Here is a 25,976-nt window from a genome sequence, read left to right on the forward strand (position 1 = left end):
GTTACCATATATTGTCTGTGTTCCTTTCTGGTCTATGTTGCTTTTAGGGTCTCTCTTTGCTTAGAGGACCCCTTTCAAGATTTCCTGTAGGGCTGGTTTTGTGTTTGCAAATTCCTTTAGTTTTTTTTTGTCCTGGAAACTTTTTATCTCTCCTTCAATTTTCAATGACAGCCTAGCTGGATAGAGTATTCTTGGCTGCATATTTTTCTCATTTAGTGCTCTGAATATATCCTGCCAGTCCTTTCTGGCCTGCCAGGTCTCTGTGGATAGGTCTGTTGCCAATCTAATGTTTCTACCATTGTAGGTTACATATCTCTTCTCCCGAGCTGCTTTCAGGATTTTCTCTTTGTCTGTGAGACTTGTAAGTTTTACTATTAGATGTCGGGGAGTTGACCTATTTTTATTGATTTTGAGAGGGGTTCTCTGTGCTTCCTGGATTTTCATGCCTGTTTCTTTCCCCAAATTAGGGAAGTTCTCTGCTATAATTTGCTCCATTATACCTTCTGCCCCCCTCTCTCTTTCTTCTTCTTCTGGGATCCCAATTATTCTAATGTTGTTTCGTCTTATGGTATCACTTATCTCTCGAATTCTGCCCTCATGATCCAGTAGTTGTTTATCTCTCTTTTTCTCAGCTTCTTTATTTTCCAGCATTTCATCTTCTATATTACTGATTCTCTCTTCTGCCTCATTTATTCTAGCAGTTAGTGCCCCCATTTTTGATTGCACCTCATTAATAGCCTTTTTGATTTCTACTTGGTTGGATTTTAGCTCTTTTACTTCTCCAGAAAGAGTTTCTCTAATAACTTCCATATTTTTTTCAAGCCCAGCTAGTATCTTTAAAGTGATGATTCTGAACTCTAGATCTGACATCGTACTAATGTCCGTATTGAGTAGGTCCCTGGCAGTCGGTACTGCCTCTTGTTCTTTTTGTTGAGGTGATTTTTTCCGTCTCGTCATTTTGTGCAGAGGAGAATAGATTAATGAGAGAACAAAATGCTAGCAGAGTAACCACGTCCCCAGAAAATATACTCTAAACAAATCAGAAAAGACCTGAAGCAGTGAGATAAGAAGGGGAAAGAGAGATAAAAAAAAAAAGAAAAAAAAAGAAAAAGATAAAGATAAAAACAACAACAAACAAAACAAAAGAACAACAACAAAAGAAAAACCAGAATGTGATCAAATATGATCTATATGGTATATAGATCAGTGCCACACACTAGATTTGGGGTGTGTTTTGGTCTTTTAGAAGAAAGTGTCTCCCAAAATTTTAAAGAAAGAAAAACTTATATATGTACAAAAATAAGGGTTGATATGATGAAGGGATGAAAAATGACTGTAAAAATGGAAATTATAAAAAATTTTATAAAAGGAATTGATAAGAAGTTGTTTGAAAAAAGAAAGAGGATTTAAAAAAAGAAAAAAGAAAAAGAAAAAAAAAGGGAGAGGATGTGATCAGGCAGGGGAATAGAGAACACCATATACTAGAGATTTAGGGTATATTTTAATCTGTTAGAAGAAACTATCTCAAAATTTTAAAGAGAGAACAACTTATATATATAAGCCAAAAATATGGGTAACTACTATGAAGGGATAGAATATGACTCTAAAAATGAAAAATAAAAATTTTTTTTTAAAAAAAGGGATTGATAAGATGTTGTTTGAAAAAGGGAAAAAGAAAAATTCAAAAAGAAATAAAAAGACAAAAAGACAGTTAAAAAAAAAATTAACTTTAAAAGACTAAGGAATCATGGTAAAAAAGCCGTGAATTCTATGTGCAGTAGTCCCTTAGCGCTGGAGTTCTGCTGTTCTCATTGATCGGTAAACTTGGTCTTGGCTGGCTGTTCTCGCTGATCTTCTGGGGAGGGGCCTGTTGCCGTGGTTTCCAAATGTCTCTGCCGGAGGCGGAATAGCCCCGCCCTTGCCCCCTCCCGGCTAAGTAATCTGCTCGGGTTTGCTCTCCGGGGCTTTTGTTCCCTGCGAGCTTTCCGTACAGCTTTGGAGGCGGAGAGTGAAAATGGCGGCCTCCCAATCTCCGCCCCGGAGGAGCCGAGAACTCGGGCCCGCTCCTCAGTGAGCCCCCAGAGAAAAGCCGTCAGTCACTCCCGTCTCCCCGGTCTGCAGCTGCACTCCGTGCTCAACCGGCCTGTGACCACGCGTTTCTATCTCTGGCACCGGACCCGGTCTGGAGTCTCCAAACCCAGCAGATCCCTGCGGTGCACTCCCGCGCGGCTCCTCCCGGGGGAGGAAGGTGAGTCTCCCCGGATCGGCCGCTTGTTGGGTCCCTGCTGGAGGAGCAGGGGCCCGACTGGGCCGCGGATCGCGGTTAATGGCAACCCCAGCTGAGAGCCCGCGCCTGGGCTCCGTCTCTGCAGCCGGCTTCCCCGATCTGATACCTGGGAGCTCTGCTGCCCTCAGGCACCCCCGGTCTTTCTGTGACCCCGAGGGTCCTGAGACCACACTGTCCCGGAGGGTTCCACCCCCCGCTGAGCCACCAGAGTGACGTCCCTCGGCGGAGCTGACTTTTAAAAGTTCCGATTTTGTGCTCCGCGGCTCTATCACTTGCCAGAAGCGGCCGATGGAGGCCCCTCCCCCGCCGTCTATCCTCCCGAATATCGCCTCGGATTCACTTCTCCGCACGTCCTACCTTCCAGAAAGTGGTCGCTTTTCTGCTGAGACAGTTGTTGCTCTTCTTTTCTTCGATCTCCTGTTGAGTTTGTAGGTGTTCAGAATGGTTTGATCCCTATCCAGCTGAATTCCTGAGAGGAGACGAAATCCAGGTCTCCTACTCCTCCGCCATCTTGCTCCGCCCCTCTCAAAGTTAATTTTTTTAACTGTCTTTTTTTTTAATTTTTCTTTTTCCCTTTTTCAACCAACATCTTATCAATTCCTTTCTTAAAAATCTTTTTTATTTTTCATTTTTAGAGTCATATTCTATCCCTACATTGTAGTTAACCTTATTTTTGGTATACATATAAGTTGTTCTCTCTTTAAAATTTTGGAATACAGTTTCTTCTAACAGATGAAAATATACCCTAAATCTCTAGTGTATGGTTTTGTTCTACTCTCCTGCCTGATCACATTCTCTCCTTTTTTTTTTTTAATTTCTCATCTTTCTTTTTTCAACCAACTTCCTATCAATTCCTTTTATAAAATCTTTTATAATTTTCATCTTTACAGTCATATTCCATCCCTTCATCATATTTACCCTTATTTTTGTACATATATAAGTTTTTCTTTCTTTAAAATTTTGGGAGGCACTTTCTTCTAACAGACCAAAACACACCCAAAATCTAGTGTGTGGCACTGATCTATTCACCAGTCTGATCATATTTGATCATATTTTTTTTTTCCTTTTTTCTTTTTTCTTTCCTTCCCTTTCTTTCCCCCTGGTTTAGGGTCTCTTCTGATTTGTTTAGTGTATATTTTTTCTGGGGTCATTTTTACCCTTTAGCAGTTTGTTCTCTAATTCATCTGTTCTCCTTTGGACAAAATGACAAGATGGAAAAACTCACCTCAAAAAAAAGAACAAGAGGCAGTACTGACTGCCAGGGACCTAATCACTATGGACATTAGTAAAATGTCAAAACTGGAGTTCAGAATGATGATTTTAAAGATACTAGCTGGGCTTGAAAAAAGCATGGAACATACTAGAGAAACCCTTTCTGGAGAAATAAAATAACTAAAATTTAACCAAGTCGAACTCAAAAAGGCTATTAATGAGGTACAATCAAAAATGGAGGCTCTAACAGCTAGGAAAATGAGGCAGAAGAGGGAATTAGTGATATACAAGACCAAATGATGGAGATTAAAGAAGCTAAGAAAAAGACAGATAAACAACTATTGGATCATGAGGATAGAATTTGAGAGATAAGTGATACCATAAGATGAAACAATATTAGAATAATTGGGATCCCAGAAGAAGAAGAAAGAGAGAGAGGGGCAGAAGGTATATTAGAGCAAATTATAGCAGAGAACTTCCCTAATTTGGGGGAGGAAACAGGCATGAAAATCCAGGAGGCACAGAGAGCCCCCTCAAAATCAATAAAAATAGGTCAACACCCTGACATCTAATAGTAAAACTTACAAGTCTCAGAGACAAAGAGAAAATCCTGAAAGTGGCTTGGGACAAGAAGTCTATAACCTACAATGCTAGAAACATTACATTGGCAGCAGACCTATCCACAGAGACCTGGCAGGACAGAAAGGACTGGCATGATATATTCAGAGCACTAAACGAGAAAAATATGCAGCCAAGAATACTAATCGAGCTAGGCTGTCACTGAAAATAGAAGGAGAGATAAAAAGCTTCCAGGACAAACCCAAACTAAAAGAATTTGCAATCACGAAACCAGCCCTACAAGAAATCTTGAAAGGGGTCCTCTAAGCAAAGATAGAACCTAAAAGTAGCATAGACCAAAAAGGAACACAGACATTATACAATAACAGTAACCTTACAGGCAAAACAATGGCACTAAATTCATATCTTTCAGTAGTTACCTTGAATGTAAATGGGCTAAATGCCCCAATCAAAAGACACAGGGTCTCAGATTGGATAAAAAGACAAGACCCATTGATATGCTGTCTGCAAGAGACTCATTTTAGACCCAATGACACCACCAGACTGAAAGTGAGGGGGTGGAAAACGATTTACCATGCTAATGGACACCAAAAGAAAGCTGGGGTGGCAATCCTTATATAAGACAAATTGGATTTTAAGATCTAACAATTGTAAATATCTATGCCCCTAACATGGGAGCAGCCAATTATATAAGCCAATTAATAACAAAAGCAAAGAAACACATAGACAACAAAACAATAATAGTGGGGGGACTTTAACACCCCCCTCACTGAAATGGACAGATCATCTAAGCAAAAGATCAACAAGGAAATAAAGACTTTAAATGACACACTGGACCAAATGGACTTCACAGACATATTCAGAACATTCCATCCCAAAGCAACAGAATACACATTCTTCTCTAGTGCCCATGGAACATTCTCCAGAATAGATCACATCCTAGGTCACCAATCAGGTCTCAACTGATACTAAAAGATTGGGATCATTCCCTGACTATTTTCAGACCACAATGCTTTGAAACTAGAACTCAATCACAAGAGGAAAGTCAGAAAGAACTCAAATACATGGGGGCTAAAGAGCATCGTACTGAAGAATAAATGGGTCAACGAGGAAATTAAAGAAGAATTAAAAAAATTCATGGAAACAAATGAAAATGAAAACACAACTGTTCAAAATCTTTGGGATGCAGCAAAGGCGGTCCTAAGAAGAAAGTCTATAGCAATACAAGCCTTTCTCAAGAAATAAGAATGATCTCAAATACACAACCTAACTCTACACCTAAGGGAGCTGGAGAAAGAACAGCAAATAAAGCCTAAACCCAGCAGGAGAAGACAAATAGTAAAGGACAGAGCAGAAATCAATGAAATAGAAACCTAAAGAACAGTAGAACAGATCAACGAAACTAGGAGCTGGTTCTTTGAAAGAATTAACAGGATTGATAAACCCCTGGCCAGACTTATCAAAAAAAGAAAAAAGAGAAAGGACCCAAATCAACAAAATCATGAGTGAAAGAGGAGAGATCACAATGAACACCAAAGAAATACAAACAATTAAAAGAACTTATTATGAGCAACTCTATGCCAGCAAATTAGATAATCTGGAAGAAATGGATGCATTCCTAGAGATGTATCAACTACCAAAACTGAACCAGGATGAAATAGAAAACCTGAAGAGACCTATAATCACTAAGGAAATTGAAGCAGTCATCAAAAATCTCCCAACAAACAAGAGCCCAGGGCCAGACGGCTTCTCAGGGGAATTCTACCAAACATTTCAAGAAGAATTAACACCTATTCTTCTGAAACTGTTCCAAAAAATAGTAATGGAAGGAAAACTTCCAAACTCATTATATGAGGCCAACATTACCTTGATCCCAAAATCAGACAAAGACCCCATTAAAAAGGAGAACTACAGAGCAATATCCCTGAGAACATGGATGCAAAAATTCTCACCTAAATCCTAGCCAGTAGGATCCAACAGTACATTAAAAGGATTATTCACCACGACCAAGTGGGATTTATCCCTGGGCTGCAAGGTTGGTTCAACATCTGCAAATCAATCAATATGATACAATACATTAATAAAAGAAAGAACAAGAATCATATTACCCTCTCAATAGATGCAGAAAAAGCATTTGACAAAGTACAGCATTCTTTCTTGATTAAAACTCCAGAGTATAAGGAGAGAGGGAACATACCTCAATATCATAAAAGTCATCTATGAAAAACCCACAGCAAATTTCGTTCTCAATGGGGAATGACCTGACCCCCCTCAGGTCAGGAAAATGGCAGGGATGTCCACTCTCACCACTGCTATTCAACATAGTACTAGAAATCCTAGCCACAGCAATCAGACAACAAAAAGAAAAGGCATCCAAATCAGCCAGGAAGAAGTCAAACTCTCATTCTTTGCAGATGATAGGATACTTTATGTGGAAAACCCAAAAGACTGCACCCCAAAACTGCTAGAACTCATACAGGAATTCAATCAAGTGGCAGGATATAAAATCAATGCACAGAAATCTGTGGCATTCCTATACACCAACAACAAGACAGAAGAAAGAGAAATGAAGGAGTCGATCCCATTGACAATTGCACTCAAAACCATAAGATACCTAGGAATAAATCTAACCAAAGAGACAAAGGATCTGTACTCAGAAAACTCTAAAATACTCATGAAAGAAATTGAGGAAGACACAAAGAAATGGAAAAACGTTCCATGCTCATGGATTGGAAGAACAAATATTGTGAAGATGTCAATGCTACCTAGAGCAATCTACACATTCAGTGCAATCCCCATCAAAATACCATCCACTTTTTTCAAAGAAATGGAACAAATAATCCTAAAATTTGTATGGAACCAGAGAAGACCCCGAATAGCCAGAGGAATGTTGAAAAAGAAAAGCAAAGCTGGTGGCATCACAATTCCGGACTTCCAGCTCTATTACAAAGCTGTCATCATCAAGACAGCATGGTACTGGCACAAAAACAGACACATAGGTCAATGGAACAGAATAGAGAGCCCAGAAATGGACTCTCAACTCTATGGTCAACTAATCTTCGACAAAACAAGAAAGAATGTCCAATGGAAAAAAGACAGTCTCTTCAACAAATGGTGTTGGGAAAATTGGACAGCCACATGCAGAAGAATGAAACTGGACCATTTCCTTATACTACACACAAAAATAGAGTCAAAATGGTTGAAATGTGAGACAGGCGTCCATCAAAATCCTAAAGGAGAACACAGGCAGCAATCTCTTTGACCTCAGCTGCAGCAACTTCTTCCTAGAAACATCGCCAAAGGCAAGGGAAGCAAGGGCAAAATGAACTAATGGGACTTCATCAAGATAAAAAGCTTTTGCAAAGCAATGGAAACAGTCAACAAAACCAAAAGACAACCGACAGAATGGGAGAAGATATTTGCAAATGACATATCAGATAAAGGGCTAGTATCCAAAATCTGTAAAGAACTTATCAAACTCAACACTCAAAGAACAAAGAGTCCAATCAAGAAATGGGCAGAAGACATGTACAGACATTTTTCCAAAGAAGACCTCTAAATGGCCAACAGACACATGAAAAAGTGCTCAACATTGCTTGGCATCAGGGAAATCCAAATCAAAACCTCAATGAGATACCACCTCACACCAGTCAGAATGGCTAAAATTAACAAGTCAGGAAATGACATATGTTGGCTAGGATGCAGAGAAAGGGGAACCCTCCTACACTGTTGGTGGGAATGCAAACTGGTACAGCCACTCTGGAAAACAGTATGGAGGTTCCCCAAAAAGTTGAAAATAGAGTTACCATACAATCCAGCAATTGCACTACTGGGTATTTACCCCATAGATACAAATGTAGGGATCCGAAGGGGTACATGTACACCAATGTTTATAGCAGCAATGTCCACAATAGCCAAACTATGGAAAGAGCCAAGATATCCATCAACAGATGAATGGATAAAGAAGATCTGGTATATATATACATGCAATGGAATATTATGCAGCAATCAAAAACAAAAAACAAAAATGAAATCTTGTCATTTGCAAAAACATGAATGGAACTAGAGGGTATTATCCTAAGTGAAATAAGTCAATCAGAGAAAGACATGTATCATATGATCTCACTGATATAAGGAATTCTTAATCTCAGGAAACAAACTGAGGGTTGCTGGAGTGGTTGGGAGTGGGAGGGATGGGGTGGCTGGGTGATGGACGTTGGGGAGGGTATGCGCTATGGTGAGCACTGTGAATTGTGTAAGACTGATGAATCACAGACTTGTACCTCTGAAACAAATAATACATTAAATGTTAAAAAAAATAGAAGAAGAAGAAGAAGATAGTAGGATGGGAAAAATGAAAGGGGGAAATAGGATGGGGAGATGAACCTTGAGGGACTATGGACTCTGAGAAACAAACTGAGGGTTCTAGAGGGGAAGGGGATGGGGGGATGGGTTAGCCTGGTGATGGGTAATAAAGAGGGCACATATTGAATTGAGCACTGGGTGTTATATGCAAACAATGAATCATGGAACAGTACATCAAAAACTAATGATGTATGATGATTAACATAACATTATAAAATAAAATTTAAAAAAAAAAAGAAAAATATCCTGTCAAAATCCACTATGATGGGTGCCTAGGTGGTTCAGTTGGTTAAGCTACTGCTTCAGCTTAGGTCATGATCCTGGAGTCCCAGGATTGAGTTCCGCATCGGGGTGCCTTCTTAGTGGAGAGTCTGGTTCTCCCTCTGACCCTCCCCTCCCCATGCTCTCTCGCTCTCTCTCAAATAAATAAAATCTTTAAAAAAACCCACTATGATGAAATAATTATCATAAATTGCTAAATTATCTAGTAAGCAAGATGCAAAGAAATGGAAAATTTTAGCAGAGAGATGGAAATGATAAAAAAAAGAACAGATGAAAATATCAGAAGTGAAAAATATACTAAATGAATTCATGTGTTTGGCTTCAGAGCAGACTATATAGAGAAGAGGAAAATATCAATGAACTTGAAAACACATCTATGGAAACTATCAAAACTGCAACACAAAGATAAAAAAGAATGAAACAGACACAACATCAGAGATCTGAGATACAACATCAAATATCTAACATACATGCAATTAGAGTTTCAGAGGGGGGTGGGGGGAGTGAGACACAGGAAACACTTGAATGGATAAAACCAAGAACGTTCTAGCCCAGACATGAGCAAAAGAGTAGACTAGGCAGTTCCAACCTGTCATCTCCCCACAGCAACATTGAAGAACAAGCAGAAATTATTAGAACTCTGGAAAACAGTCAAAAGTGTATAGTAACCAAACAAACACCAAATCAAGAAAACGCACTTCAAAGTGGTAGGCATGTCTTGTGACAATTTGATTTGTCCTTCACCCCACCACTGCTCTGCCCTTGGTGCAGCAGGGGCCTTGGTCTTGAAGCAGTGGCAGCCTGAATTCACACTGTGGTCCCCTTTCTGTGGTTCTAGATAGAGAAGAGAAGAAACTATTTGCAAATATCATTATGTAAGTTCTAACCTTTCTGGGACTACCTGAAAGATGATGTAAGGGGCTTAGCTCTGTTTCACCTAACTCAGAACTCAGACTAGAAAAGCAGTGAATAATGGTAAAAAACAAAAACAAACCAAAACAAAAAAACCTGCAAGCCAAACCAGAAACCCACAGATGCCTATGGCCAAAGATTATGGTCAGAGTATACAGTAAGCTGCATGAGGTCCAGAGCAAAAGCTGGAGAGACTTTCTTTAGTAAATTAAGGCATTCGGAAGTAGCAATGTATGGTGGGGAATTTAGAAAACCACATGTATGCCCAGGGCAAGACCCCATGTTCAGTAAAGGCCTGAGAAGCCTTTAAGCTTTCACCTTGGACTAATGCCTCGTCAGTACAAACCTGGCTAAGTGCTGAGCCAGTCCTCAAAGACTTGGAGAGGTGGGTTCTCTCTCTCTCTCTCTCTCTTTGGTTTTCTGCTTGTTTTCTTCATTTTTTTCTTCTTTCAGAATCAGTGAAATAAAAAATTGTTTTTTTTTAAAGATCAGAAAACTGGAAAATCTTACAAATGAAAGAGAGAAGACACACATAACTAAAATCAGCAATAAAAGGAGGGACATTTCTACCAGCCATACAGAAATAAAAGGTATATAAAATAATACTATGAACAGTTGTGTACCAACAAACTCTATGTCTTGGATGAAATGGACAAATTCATATAAACACACATTAACTCTGCTGACTAAAAGTGAAGTAGAAAATCTCAACAGACCTATAGCAAGTAAAGAGAGTGAATCGTTAATAAAAACACCTCCCAAATAAAAAAGTCTATGAGCAGATGGCTTCACTACCAAATCCTACCAAACATTTAAAGAATAGTTAGCAAAAAATATCACTTATGAAAATTTTATTTATTTAGAGAGTGGTGGGGAGGAGCAGAGGGAGAGGGAGACAGAATCTTAAGCAGGCTCCATGCCCAGTGCATGAGCCTGACGTGGGGTTTGATCTCACAACCCTGAGATCATGACCTGAGCAGAAATCAAGAGTTGGACACTTAACTGACTGAGCCACCAGGGTGCCCCAGAAAAAATTTTTGATGAATTCTCTAATTCATCAAAATATGGATGAGAAAATACTTCCTTATTCATTTTATGAAGCAAGTATTACCCTTATACCAAAGCCAAACAATGACATCACAAAAAATTACATGAATATAAATATGCTCATAAAAATAGAGGTGAGAGATTTTTACCTCCAGAAGACCTGCATTACAATAAATGTTAAAAGAAATCTTCATATTAGAGGGAAATGGTACATATACCTGTAAGGCAAAATAAATAACACCAATGAGGAAAATATCTGTCTAAATATAAAAATATATGTATTTTAAATGATTTTAGTGAAAGAAAGAGAGAGAGGGATTTGAGAGACTGATGACCATATAAACAAAAATAACAACAATGTATTATGGAATGTGTAATATTTATAGAGGTAAAATATAAATAACTGTAGCACAAGGAGCTGGCAGTGGGATAAATGGAATTAATCAGTTGTAAGATTTTCACACTATATATGAAGTAGTGTGATTTCAAAGCAGTATTATATGAAAGCAGACTGTGATAATTTAAAGATGTGTACTTTAATCTCTAGAGCAACTAGGAAAACAAAAGACAAAAAGCTAAATAGAAAAAAATCAGTTTAAGGTTTAAAATTGAATAGTAAAAAGAATCAACACAAAGTAATCCAAGAAAGAGGGAACAGACTAACATGGAAAAATTTCATAAATAAATATAAAACAAGTGACAAGATATTAGACTTAAACCCAATCTTGCTGATAATTATAAAAAATGCAAATGGACTGGGATGCCTGGCTGGCTCTGTCCAAAGACTGTGCTTGATCTCAGGGCTGTGAGTTTGAAGCTTGTGTTGGGTGTAGAGATTACTAAAAAAGAGTAATAATAATAAGTGAACTTAAAAAAAAAAATGCAGGGACGCCTGGGTGGCTCAGTCAGTTAAGTGTCTGCTTTTGACTAGGGTCATGATCCCTCCTTGCTCAGCAGGGAGCCTGCTTCTCCCTCTGCCTGCAGCTCCCCATCCTCATGCTCTCTCTCTCTCTCTGACAAATAAATGAATAAAATCTTAAAAAAATGCAAATGAACTAAAGTTCTTCTGATGACCAAGATAGAAATAACAGGGATTGATTTCCCTTTCAATGGAAAAAACTCACAAAAGTTGGACAAAAATCCATAAAAGAGCAACATGCAACACTGGACATCTGGTAACAATAGATTGTGATCTCTGATGGACAAAAAACAAAAGACACCAGTTCTCAGATTTTCCCAGTTTACTGTCTTGAGAAAGTGTCCAGGTCATGCTGCAGGGAGGGGAAAGCCAGGTGGAGCTGTGCTGACTCCCTGAGCTGAGGAGAAAATGCTAAGTGAGACAAGACCTAGGTGCCCAGAGTTTGCCAGACAGAGAGGAGAAAGCTCTACGCAGAGATGGGGGTTTCTAGATCTGCAGAATGTCTCCCTCAAGAATTCAGCGGAGTACTTACCAGCACATGAGTGTGAGGACACTCATAATGCAGGAGAAAGGATACAGTTTAAGTGTTGGGCGCCCATACCAAGCTAGAAAGAAAGTCTATTCCCACCAATCTGACTGGAAAATCTCATAGTTAAAGGAACCATCAGTGGTGTCCCTGAAACTGGTAATTACAGGGGTAAATAAACAATATTTTAAAAAATAAACTGGGGATGATGGGCGGCTCAGTTGGTTAAGTGACTGCCTTCAGCTCAGGTCATGATCTCAGGGTCCTGGGATCGAGTCCCACATCAGGCTTCTTGCTCAGTGGGGAGCCTGCTTCTCCCTCTGCCTGCCGCTCCCCCTGCTTGTGTGTGCGCCCTCTCTCTTTCTTTCTCTCTCTCTCTCTGACAAATAAATAAATAAAATCTTTAAAAATAAATTAGAAAAACCTAACTATCAAAAAAATAATGTATTGTGTGTTTATGAGACACATTGAAAGGAAATACATGACATCCACCGCACAAATGTTAAGGGGGGACAGATGGAAGCATACTATTATCAGATTCTTGTATTATACTGGAAGTAGCATATTATCATTTGAAAGTAGACTGGATAAGTTAAAAAGTAAATTGTAAACCCAAAAACATCACTAAAATCACAAACAAAAGGAATTACAGCTTGTGAGCCAATGAAAGATAAAATGGAATCATGAAAAATGTTCAGTGAATCCAAAGGAAGACAGAAAAATAGGGGGGGAAAGTGAACAGAATTGGGACAAATAAAAAAAAAAATATGGTGATAGTTTAAACCTAACCAAATAAATAATTACAAAGCCCTCATCAAAAGGCAGAGATGGTCAGATTGGATAAAAATGCAAGATCCCAAATCCGGCTGCTGTTGTGGGTTAAATTGTTCTCTCTCTCTCAAAGAGATGTTCAAAGTTCTAACCCCAAGTTCCTGTGAATGTGACCTTATTTGGAAACAGGATCTTTGCAAATATAGTAGTTAGATTAAGATGAAGTCATATTAGACTAGACTGAACCCCAAATCCAATGGCTGGAATATATAGAAGGAGGCCCCATGAAGACACAGAGACACAGAGACATGGAGGAAAGATGGCCATATAAAGATGGAGGTAGAAATCAGAGTGATGCAACCACAGCCAAGGGATGCCAAGAGTTTCTGGCAAACACCAGAAGCCAAGAAGAAGCAAGGGAAGATTCTTCTCTAGAGCCTTCAGAGGGGCCATAGCCTTCCTAAACCTTGATTTTGACTTTAGCCTCCAGAAACTGTGATAGAAAAAATTTCTGTTGTTTCAACTCCCCAGCTGGCAGTGATTTGTTATGGCAACCTTAGGGTGTTAACACAATGTTGGTATTAGGAAGTGGGGTGCTGCTGTGATAAATACCTAAAAATACGGAAGTGGCCTTGGAATTGAGTAAATGGTAGAGACTGGAAAAATTTTAAGGTGCTTGATGGAAAAAGCTAGATTATCTTGAACATATTTTTGGTAGAAATATACATACAAGGGCGCCTGGGTGGCTCAGTTGGTTGAGTGACTGCCTTCGGCTCAGGTCATGATCCCAGAACCCTGGGATCCCTGCTCAGCAGGAAGCCTGCTTCTCCCTCACCCTCTCCCTCTGCCTGCTATTCCCCCTGCTTATGTGCTCTCTTTCTCTGTCAAATAAATAAAATCTTTTTTTTAAAAAAAAAAGGAAAAAAAGAAATATACATACAGAAAAGACACAAATTTTTGAGAATGGTGTAACACCAGAGACATTGCCAGCTAGGACTACGTGGGCCAGAGATGAGACCAACAAAGGAAGGCTATAAGTATTCTGGGATTCTGCCAGCAAGAAATAGGCTGAGAATACTAATTGATGATGAATTTGTGCTATCATTCAAGAATAAGGATTGACAACTACAAGCCTGGCTCAGAGGCTAGCAAGGCTGACAGGGCTTCCGTGGGATCTGTGGGCCTCGACAGAAAAGCATCAAGACACAGAGGATTATTCACAGTCATTTAAGCCTAATGGAATTTACCACACTGAGTTTCACACTTGCTTAGGGTCCATGAAACTAGGGGGATCAGAAGGTAGACTGTAGTGGATTGAATATGTCCCCCTAAAAGATATGTTGATGTCCTAACCCCCAGTACCTATGGATGTAATCTTATTTGGAAAGAGTCTTTGCAGATGTCATTAGTTAAGACAAGATCATACTGGGTCAGGGTAGCCTCTAAACCCAATGCCTGGTGTCCTTATAAAAAGGCCATGTAAAAACAGAGAGACATAGGCACACAGGCATATGAAGACAGAAGCAGTGATAGGAGCCATGTGGCTATAAGCCACGGGATGATAAGAACGGCCAGCAATGAACAGAAGCTAGGAAGGGGGAAGGAAAGATTCTTCTCTAGGGCCTTCAGAATGAGCATGCCCTGCTGATACTTTGATCTCAGACTTCTAACCTCCAGAACTGTGAGAGAATAAATTTCTCTTGTTTTAAGCCACCCAGCTTTTGGTAACCATTCTAGGAAACTAACATAACTGCCTACAAGAAAACTCCGTTAATTACAAATACATAAATATTGGCAAAATAATGGTAAAAAGCATGTCACGATAACACCAGGCAAAAGATATTAGGGTGACAATATTAATATCAAAAAAAATAGATTTCAGAGCAAAGGAATAAAAGCCTTTTCATTAAGATGAAGGGGTGAATATATGAAGGGAACATAATAGCTTATAATGTTTATGCACCTAGTTACAAAATATATAAAGCAGAAAATGATAGAAGTACACAGAGAAATAGAAAAACTGACTATTATTATAGGAGATTGCAATGCACTTCTTTTGGTAATTGATAGAAGTAGATTGAAAATTAATAAAAATATAGAAGATATGAAAAGCTATCAATCACCTTGATATAATTAACATATATTGAACACTCTACCCAGCAACTGTGGATTACATATAATTTTCAGATATACAGAAAAGTTTTTCCAAATTATGTCACATTCTGGCCCATAAGACAGTTCCCAATAAATTTAAAAAGATTCAAGTTGAAAAAATTTGATGTTTGTTGGCAATATGATTAAATTAGAATCAAAAACAGGAAAAAAAATCTCTGGAATATGTCCAAATAATAAGAAATTAATAGCAAACTTATAAATAAATATCAACATGAAAAATAGTATGTTTAACTGAGTGAAAATGAAACACAACATATCAGAAGTTCTGAGATGCTGATAACGCAATATTGAGGGAGAAACTTACAGCACTAAATCTCTATATTAGAAAAAAAGAATGGTCTCAAAATTATGTCCTCGGACTTTACCATAGAAAGCATTTTAAAAAGAGCTAATTAAACTCAAAGTAAGTAGAAGGAAGAAAATAATAAATATCAGAACAGACAGAAATGAAATATGAAACAGAAAAAACAGGAGAAATTAAAAAAAAAACCCAAAAGATAGTTATTTAAGATCAGTGAAATTGATAAAATGTTAGCCAGACTGATGAAACAGAAAGAAGGTACAAATTAACAAAGCAGGCGAAAGAGAAGTAATATTACTACAGATTCTAAAGATATTGAAAGAATAATTAAAAAATAGAATGGTCACCTGTATGCTGATATACTCTACAAGTTAGATGAAATACACAAATTTCTCAAAAGACACAAATTACCAAAGCACACTCAAGAAGACACAGATCATTTGAATAGTCACAAATTTATTAAAGAAATTGTACTTATATAAAGAATGCTGTAGGCCCAAATGGCTTCACTTGTAAAATTCAAACAATTGAGGAAGAAATAGTGTCAAATCTGTACAAACTCTTCAGAAAATTGAAGAGTAAGGCAATATCTGCCATCTTATGTCAGTGAACCAGTATTACCTTGATACCAAAACCAGAAATAGACATTACTAGAAAAGAGAAATATAGACCATTATCCCTCATGAATATAGATGCTAAAATTCTAAACAAAATTGTAGCAAAATAATATCCAACAATATATAACAAGGATAATACATGATAGGATATGATTTCCTAGTCACCACAATGTTCCCCTTCCTCAAGAAAAAAGACAACTCACCAAGCCAAATGTTGATAAGAATGTGGAGCAAACAGAACTCTATTACATTGTTGGTTAAAATGTGAAATGGTACAACTTTGGAAAACTTTGGAAAACAGTTTACAGTTGTTCACAGAGTCAAACATACCTACTGTAAGACTCAGTACTTCTAGGTATTTTTCCAAGAGAGATAAAAACATATCCACAAAGACTTCTACAAGATTAATAGAGCTTGATTCTTAATGGCCCCACCTGGAAATGACCCAAGTGTTCATAACAAGAGAATGAGTAAACACATTTTGATATTATATATTCATTTGATGGAACACTCTTAGCAACAAAAAGTTGTCAACTAACGACACATATGAAAAAATGAATGTGCAAGATGCACACACTGAAAAAGGTCAGACACATAAGAGTTCATATTTTAGGGGCACCTGGGTGGCACAGTCAGGTAAGCAAACAACTTTTGGTTTCAGCTCAGATCGTGATCTTGAGCTTTTGAGATTGAGCCCTGCCTTTGGCTCCACACTCAACATGGAGTCTGCTTGGGACTCTTTCCCTCTCCCTCTGCCCCTCCCCACCATGCTCTCTGTCTGTCTGTCTGTCTCTCTCTTTCTAACATAAATAAATAAATCTTTTTTTTAAAGTTCATATTTTATAATCCTATTTAAACAAACTTTTAGACTAGGTGAAACTAACCAATAGCAGAAGGGGTTGCCTGAAAAAAGACAAAAGAACATTTCTGGGGATGGTGGAAAATATTTCAGATGATTGTTATAAATGGTAATTACACAGGTGTATGCTATCGTAAAAACACATTAATCAGAGCACTAAACTGTGCATTTTATGATACGTAATTCACACCACAAAAAGGAAAAGAGAGATGCAGGTTAGAATTAGCTAATTAATAGTAGTTTTGATAAGTACATTTATTTCTTTTCTCCATCTGGTAAAAAACTAAGATTGGGAACTGCTTTAAGCTGCAGTATGCTATGAGCAAGAATTTACCCTTATTGTTGTCAACCATGGGCATTTTGGAATTCTTCATTACTGAGGCATAACCAGGACAAGGTGATTAATAAGCAGATCAAGTCTTAACTTATTCTAACACATACTGCCTTCCTGTTTCTGCCATCTTTTAAAATATCAGCATCTTCAAAAACTTAAAGCATGAAATTTATAAATCACCTATAATGTCTTTTTTTAACTTGTTATATAACTGTTTTATTCTTCCTAGTGATACTATAATATTCTATACATGAGAAGTCAAGTCACGGGGAGTGTGGAAACTATATTGAAAGCTGAAAATATGGAGATCAATGGCTTATGCTATTTTAAAATAATAATTTATGAGGGTGACCTGGCTGCAAATGGCGACTACTTTGATATTTGAGGGGAGAGGGGAGACCACTCTCTTTCTTTTCCGCATCACAAGAGGTCACAGAAGGAAATAACTCTTCCTACAATCCACAAGACTTCTAGTAACATCCTTCATTCCTGGGAAAATGCTGAGCATTAAGATTGGAAGAAGCGAACGGCTTTGAAACTAACGTATACTGACTGGACATTGTGTACTTGGCATTTTGCAAGTTGCTTTAAATACATTGTATTATTTAATCATCATTAATCTTCATTTAAACCTACAAATTATGTATTACCATTTCTGTTTTAGAGATGAAGAAATTAGGCTCAGGAATTAAATATATTGCCTATTTTTTTCACATACAACACTGTAAGAGCTCAAACCCAGGGAAGTCTTATGCCGAAGAGAGTGTTCTACCTTATTCCACCCAAAACCCCTGGCTAGGCCTCCCCTCCCTGAGTTATAATAGCCTTCTGACCTCCAAACCACAGTCCAAGGAATAGGAAGAAAAACTGTTATTTGATTTGTGGTAAAGACAACATATCAGATTTGTTTAGTTGCTTCTTCATTATTTAGCTCTCAGAAATACCATCTATTAGGGGCGCCTGGGTGGCTCAGTTGGTTAAGCGACTGCCTTCGGCTCAGGTCATGATCCTGGAGTCCCGGGATCGAGTCCCGCATCGGGCTCCCTGCTCGGCAGGGAGTCTGCTTCTCCCTCTGACCCTCCCCCCTCTCATGTGCTCTCTCCCTCTCATTCTCTCTGTCAAATAAAATAAATAAAATCTTTAAAAAAAAAAAAAAGAAATACCATCTATTAATCACCTGAGAGTTAATCATACTAAATTTCATCCATTAAAAACAGAAGCTATTAGTCAGAGAGCCAACAGCACAGACAGTGCACATGAAAAGCAATCATCATCTTGGATGTGGGCCAACATTTGTCCAGCTAACTGTTGGCTGACACAGAGCAAGAACACACTGGAAGGACGTAGGTACGAGGAATCAGAAATTTTATTTTCCAAAGAAAACAAAGCATAAAAAGGAAAAATGGCATTTCAGTGAAGTTTTTAAAAAAACGTTCTTTTTGGAATTTCCAATCACCTTTGAGTTTGCTGTGTCCCACTGAAGATTAAAAATGCATCAAAAGTGATTTGCAAATTATAAACAGATGCATTATCATGAGGAAGAAACTGTGGGTGAAGAACATGAAAACACCTAGAACTCTCAGATACAAGAAAACCCCATTTTCCTTTTATTCAGCAGCATTATAGGGGCAATAATTATATTTCTAAGAAGACTGGCATTGATATTCTTACAATTTTTAAGCAACATTATATGACATAGTATATCACTCAAATCCGTCCCTTCACCTTCCTTCAAAAATTCAATTGATTTGGAAAGCGTTAAGAGTGCTTCTTCAGAATAGTGTTAATAAGTATAATAAGGCAACTCTGAAATGCAATCCTGTATACACATTAGCAAATGCCATTCTTGGGTTCCACGTTACTCAACAGTAGTCTGTATGGTGGTGTGAAGGGCTCTAAAACACCCTTCACCTACAAGAAATCTTTTCCACAATTATGTTCCCAAACCATGAGCTTCTACCACTCAAGCAACATGTTTAAAGTACCTGTCGTTTTTCCACTTATTGATCTTGATAATATACTTTAGAGCTGGGTTTTCTCGAAGTCTGATACTGGAACCAACTAATGCTGAATTTGGGGAGGGGGAGTAGAATAGGGTTTGAATGTATGAAATTTGAGCAAACTTCACAGATGATTCAACTGTACACTAATGTCAGAGAGTAAATAACTACTAACACCTTCAATACCTTCATTTTTATCAATCATAGTCAGCTTAGCTTATGTAGTTTTTCTCACGATCTTTCCTCAAAAATTCATTGAGTGATATAGTCCAGCAATATTAGATGGAACCCAGGAAAAGGGAGAAAAGGAAACTGCGAAATGTTTTTACCAATATCCCAGCTTTTCCTAGTTATTCACATCCTGTGTATCTAGAAAACTGTCCTGACTTAGCCTAATATATAGTTATATAAGGAAAGGAAATGGAAATTTAGGAGGACAAATATTTATTGAGCTTTTATACAGTGTGCCCAAAATTCACACATTCAATTTTATCAATAATTGTGTACTTATTATTTTCTTATTGTTTAGATGGGGAATCTGAAGATCAGCTAGGTTCCATATTTTGTCTAAATTCATGTAGGACTTTAATTCATCAATTTTTGTCCTTAAAACTATTTTTTTTTCATTATTAAATTCTTCTGTCTCTCCGGGCATATCTTCTCATTATTTTATAAAGGTATAAGCTGTGCCCCCAAGGGGGTATTGGAGGTATTCAGAATATCTAGACATCAGTAATATCTTCATACATGAAAATCAATGGACAAAAATACAATAAGCAGAATTCCACATCAGCTTTGCCAGATTGCCATTTGAATATGTGGGCTAAGTTCTTGAATGTGGTGATGCCATGCCAAACTAGGGCTCGTTGAGACAGGAGAAATTGGTAAAGGTGGTGAGCACTGGCCTTGTAGCTTAGCATAAATCCCAGGGCTACTGCTCTTGGGAGGTGGGCAACACAGCAGGTCAATGTTAGCTCCACTATTCAGAGCTCACCTTCTTACCCTTAAAAAAATTAAATTAGAATGTAAGATCCCTCTTCTTCCAAATTGGTGCTAATAGATTTTCTAATAACTTTTATGTTATTTTTATGTAGATGCCACTGGCCTCCATTCTGAAGGTTTTCTGATTTCAGGAAGAAGGTCCTTGACTTCTAAACACCCAGTGGTTCCCATAGCCACCACCCATGCCATCTCCATATCAGACAACCAATAGCCCTTATTATACAAATAATATTTTGAAGCAAATTTGTGACTTCTTTATTACTGAATCTCCAGAGCACAGCATGGAATCTGGACCCTAGTAAGTACTAGTTCTACATGTGCTGTCTTTTGTTCATGCAACAGATATTTATTAAGAACCTGGATATCAGGAGCTATGGTGGCACTGAGGACACAAGGATGAATAGCAAGTTGGGGTCAAAGGGAGAATGTGCACACCTACATCACCAAGTCATGACTTAAAGAATCAACTGCAGCATTTGTGACATGTGAAGCACACATTCCCAGACCCACCTCATTTGACTCTCACTTGGAGCGGCTGGAATGGGGCAATCAAGTTACTTCTTACATCAGGCAAAGCTGGGTTAGAGGGCCGAATCTTGAAGATAAACTAGGAGTTTTCCAACTAGAAAGAAAGGGATCAAAAAATAGTTGGAGACAACTGCCCCTTAACCAGACAATTGCTCAGAAATATTCTCCACCCAATTTCCTTCCTGACAGTCCAGTTCATGACACATTCATCCCTAAGGTAAGAAGTAGAATGTGGTTCTAGTCTGTCAATTTTGACAACTTTTGACAACATTGACAATCACCAGACACATCTCTTTAGCCCATCAGTTCAGTTTCTGGTTCCATGTGGAATTCTGCACTCTGCCTTTTTGCTGGAGTCTCCTGACATGCCTCCCACATGATCTACCAGGTGCACTAATGCTGATTTCCTACCAGACAGAGGACAGACCAGTCCAGAAAAGAATAACAAAGAAAGCGGATGATGGCAGGCTCATCCCAGGGTCGAATCCCTGTTAGCTGGGCAGCTAGCAGTCATCAGGAAAAAGATTTTAGCTGCATCTATGGTAGTCAGTAGAGGAAAAAAGCAAAATAAGTATGTTTTATGTTGAGCCATTAGGTAAAGTTCTGAAGAAAAGCAAATTGTATTAAGAGAGAAGAGGGCAAGAGTAGGGAAAGAGAGAAAGAGAAAGAGAAACTTCTCACCAAGCATTCCTGTTCAGTGAGAGTCACCCAAACAAAGCCTTCTGTCTGCCATACAAAGTGAAATAATCTATAAATAAGGGCAAGTATTTGAAATGTTAGTTCAAGGAGAATCATTATGATGTAAACTAATTCTTTCTTGCATCTGCAAAGTGAAGCCAGTCTTCTTACAGACACATCCCTGTCTTCCTGGGACTCAGAAGTCAAGTGAAGGCAATCTCTTAGAGGTGGAATTCCATTTTTGACTGCAGGCACGTAATCAATAACCACCAATCATCCAGGAAACAAATTCATGAGACTGTCTCTCTCTCCTTTTTCCTCCCTAGGCCAAGCGCTTCCTTCTCTCAGATGACAGATTCCTCTTTTCAGCCATATGAAGACAATCAAGTTTTACAAGTATTTGTTAGGATTACATTCTTTAAAGTCTGGCTTCAGTCTCCTGGTCAACTAACAGATCCAATCGATCTCTGTTCAAATTCTGTTGTTTCAATTCTCCAAATCTTTGGCTCTTTCTCCAAGAAAGACTAGAATAAGTATCAGAAAAGAGAGAGAAGCAATAAAATTGAACATTCCACTCTGATTTGTCCATTTCAAATATTTTGTGGTGCAAACAGAGAACGGTAAGAGGAAGTGGGTCCTTTTCAAAAGCAGCATTCTAAATAGCGTAAGACAGCCAATTACTGAACATAGCTGGGACTTTCACACTTTTTACCTCAAATAAGAATGAAAAGGAAGCAGAATTCTTACCCATAGATAACTTCTTTGATGAGAATATTTAAGCATCAGAACTGGAAGAATAGAATTATAACAGAATTGCACAAATCATTGTACCTTTGTTCTTTACACAAACCAGTTGGTCTAAGTATTATTAAGTATTCAGACTGTGGCAATATATATTAAACCACTTAACTTTAAAAAGGAAAATCTGGAAGTCACCAGTTGGTTGTATTAAATATTTGAAAAGTATCTGGGTGAATATCAGCATGGGATGATTTACACCAAGGCAGAGAGAAAAATAATAAAATAGTAGCTTCACCAAAAATCTACTTAGGAAGATCTTTCTTTAAAAAAAAAAAAAAAAAGATTATTTATTTATTTATTTGACAGCAAGAGAGAGAGAGAGCGAGAGCAGGAACACAATCAGGGGGAGTGGGAGAGAGAGAAGCAAGCTTCCCACGAAGCAGGGAGCCCGATGCAGGGCTCGATCCCAGGACCCTGGGATCATGATCTGAGCCGAAGGCAGACGCTTGCTTAATGACTGAGCCACCCAGGTGCCCCAGGAAGATCTTTCTTTAAGAATATAATTGATAGGGGTGCCTGGGTGACTCAGTCATTAAGCGTCTGCCTTTGGCTCAGGTCATGATCCCAGGGTCCTGGGATCGAGCCCCACATCGGGCTCCCTGCTCCCCGGGAGGCCTGCTTCTCCCTCTCCCACTCCCCCTGCTTGTGTTCCTGCTCTCACTGTCTCTCTCTCGCTGTCAAATAAATAAAAAATCTTTAAAAAAAAATACAATTAATAATCTCCTTGTACTAGAAGTTAAAACCCTCAAGATAACAGCCAAGAGAACACAAAGAATGGATAGATAGTACTCCATGAGAAAATGAGAAGAAAAAGAGAAAAGAAGGAGGATGGAGAACACAAAAGGGGAGAGAACAGACCAGGCACATGTTCTGAAGCTGTAGATATAATGGCAGGGCATGGCCATGAGACTTTAAAGAACAGAATCTATCAACCACTTAGAAGGACTTTGGTTGTCTTCTGCGTGAACAACACCTCTTCCACCCTCTCCTCTTATTCTATCGCTAGTATAACTGGCAAAATACAAACGCTTGTGAGTGAGGGTATTTTGCCAATATTATAGAAAAGGCTGTATTTTACATCTGGGTTTACTAGCACAAAACTCAGGCATCATGAGAAGAAAAAAAGAAAATCAACTAATAAATTTAAATTGGCACAAGCCAGATTCTGATCATTCAAAGTTCAACATAAAAACAATTCTCTCCTCATTCCACCCTCCCAAACACACTTTGGTTGCTATTGAAAACCATCAAAGAGGAAAACAAAACATGGGAAGATATCATTGAATATTGAATGTTAAAATATTCTAATATTGCTCTGAAGGGCTGAGAGGCCCCAGAAGTCATCTGAGTTATGCTGCTGTGGATCTGAACCAGGCAAATGTAATTTCAAATCTTTCTGTGCTATTGGTCTAGCTAAAGGCACTGGCTCCACGCAACAAAAACCCCTGCCTGGACACCTCCCAAAGCCTCATAAACCAGGAAGGAGAATCTAGGATGGGCAAAACCAAGCCTTGTCTGGCTAGATGTTTAATGCTTGACCTAAGCCAAAAACAATTTTTTGAACGAGAAGACATATATGGACTCTAATACACCACACGTGATCCTGACCTTACCTTTGAGAAAAATATTGGTCAACAGGTGGATGTATCTACAGCAATAGAGATATAAAATTAATCTCCTCACATGGGCATTCATTCCGTATTTATTGAGTTCTATGAGGCACGCACTGAGTCAGGTTTATGAAGGTACATTTATTTTAAATGGATGACCATCTACAGAAAAAGTAATATTAGTTACCTTCATTTTGGAAGTAAATGTTCATCTGTTAAAATGTGAGTGGTAAACTGAAATCTGAACCTCTGTCTCTTAATCTAGATATCTACATCAATCCATAAAATGGTCAGTGTAGCAATTCTCAGCTCTGTGCAGAAAAAAAGACAACTGATATTTTAAGAGGCAGTATGACATGTGGGAAAAAAAAAGGGGGGGGGGGCTCTTTGGAGTTAGCCAGACTTGGATTTGTGTCCATATTGGGCCGCTTCATAATTGAGTGCTCTTCTTGGATGTGTGACTGGACTTGTCTGAGCCCCACTTTTCCTCTTAGGTAAATGGGGCTTAAAATGCTTATTCTTCATTACAAGTAGACACTCATGTGAATACATCATAATTTGTTACCAACATTTTGATGGAACTGTTTTGATGGGAGATACTTTAATTCAGCCTAAATAAATAAAAACAGTAAAAAAAAAAAATCAAACAGGAAATATAGGGTCTTTGCCCTTGAGGAGTATTCGGTTCTATCCACTAGGATGACTTGGTGGCACACTGGCTCCCTGGACTATACTTTGATTCCTTCCTGCATCACCCAAGATATACAGTCCTCCTTTCTCTGCATTTGCTCTCCTGCCTGGATTTAACACCTCATCTGTATCAACCTGCATTGTCAGCCAGATGCCTTCTGCTAGCCTTGACTCTCTGGGCCTCGCTCTTCCCATTTTCCCATAGGGTATAATTTGTGAGCCAACCCCGGCTATATCACTGGGTATTTCTTGAAGCTGAGTTATAGCTGCAAGTTACACCCACTTGCACTTTATTCCTCACTAATAAACATTGCCAAAGGATTGAAATTCAAAATTGTGTCCACTTTCTCTAATGCTTTTCAAAAAATCTACTCCTTTGTTCTTTAATAGCTAAAACTCTACCTCATTGATATGTCTGTGTATAAAAACAACAACAACAACAAATCCGTTTGGCAATGAAATACACTTGTTTATTTGTCAGTCAGTCTGGCCAAATTTCCTCCAGGAATATTCATTCTAATATTCTTACATTTTACTAGTTACTGCTGACCAGATGAAAAAAGCTTGTAACTAACAAGCAAATTTCTTATGCAGTCTCTAATCATTGGTTAATACTTTCTCTCCAATGAACCATATTAGAAATGTTATCTTATTTATATTGACATTTAGATATTCCTGATTGCTTTAATGTCTGGCACATGGAGATTTTTTTGGTCTAGTATAGCATCAAACATCTGGATGAAAGCTTAACATTTAGTAATTTAGCTCCATATTTTCAATTATCCTCATGTTTGACATCTTATGGAGCAAACAACCAGATGTGTCACTGAAGATTTCACTTTTTTACCAGATGTTCTAGTATCTACTAACATTTTTCAAATGAAAAAAAACAAGATTTTTTTTTCACTTTTCTTAATAAACAACCTTTTCCCAGCCTTTTATGTTCGAATTGCTCTATCCTTTACTCAACAGAAAATCCAATTTCCTTAAAGCTGGTTAAAGCAAAAACAAAAACAAAAATAAAACCTCATGCTCTTTTCACTGTGTCTTTTCTTTTCCAATCATGGTAATGATTCTATAGCTCTAACCAACTGATGTAATAACCAACTGATGAAAGTCCCCTCTGTTGTGTGTTGCAAAGAAATTGACTTGGAAAGATGGCGGCTACATGAAAGTTTTGCCCCTATCATTTCAGAACACATTTCTTTACAATGTTGAGGATTCAAATCAAATATTTATTGGAAAACTACTCAGTTCAAGGCTCTGTGACAAAAATGAAGAAATTTCTAGAATTATGTAACACCTTTTCTCTCCACTAAATTTAAAAAAACAGCCATATGTTTAATTGGCAATCAAAAGATTGTCTTAGGATTGTGAACTCTTGTTTGCAAAGACCAAAACAGATTTATATTAACCCCCAAATAAGGGTTTATTGGAAAGATTTACTGAAATGTCAAGAAAACACAGAATGGGAATTTCTG

Source organism: Mirounga angustirostris, unplaced genomic scaffold (assembly GCF_029215605.1).
Source record: "Mirounga angustirostris isolate CCGP_5_RB_7025 unplaced genomic scaffold, mMirAng1.0.hap1 SCAF_3, whole genome shotgun sequence".
Lineage (NCBI taxonomy): Eukaryota > Metazoa > Chordata > Mammalia > Carnivora > Phocidae > Mirounga > Mirounga angustirostris.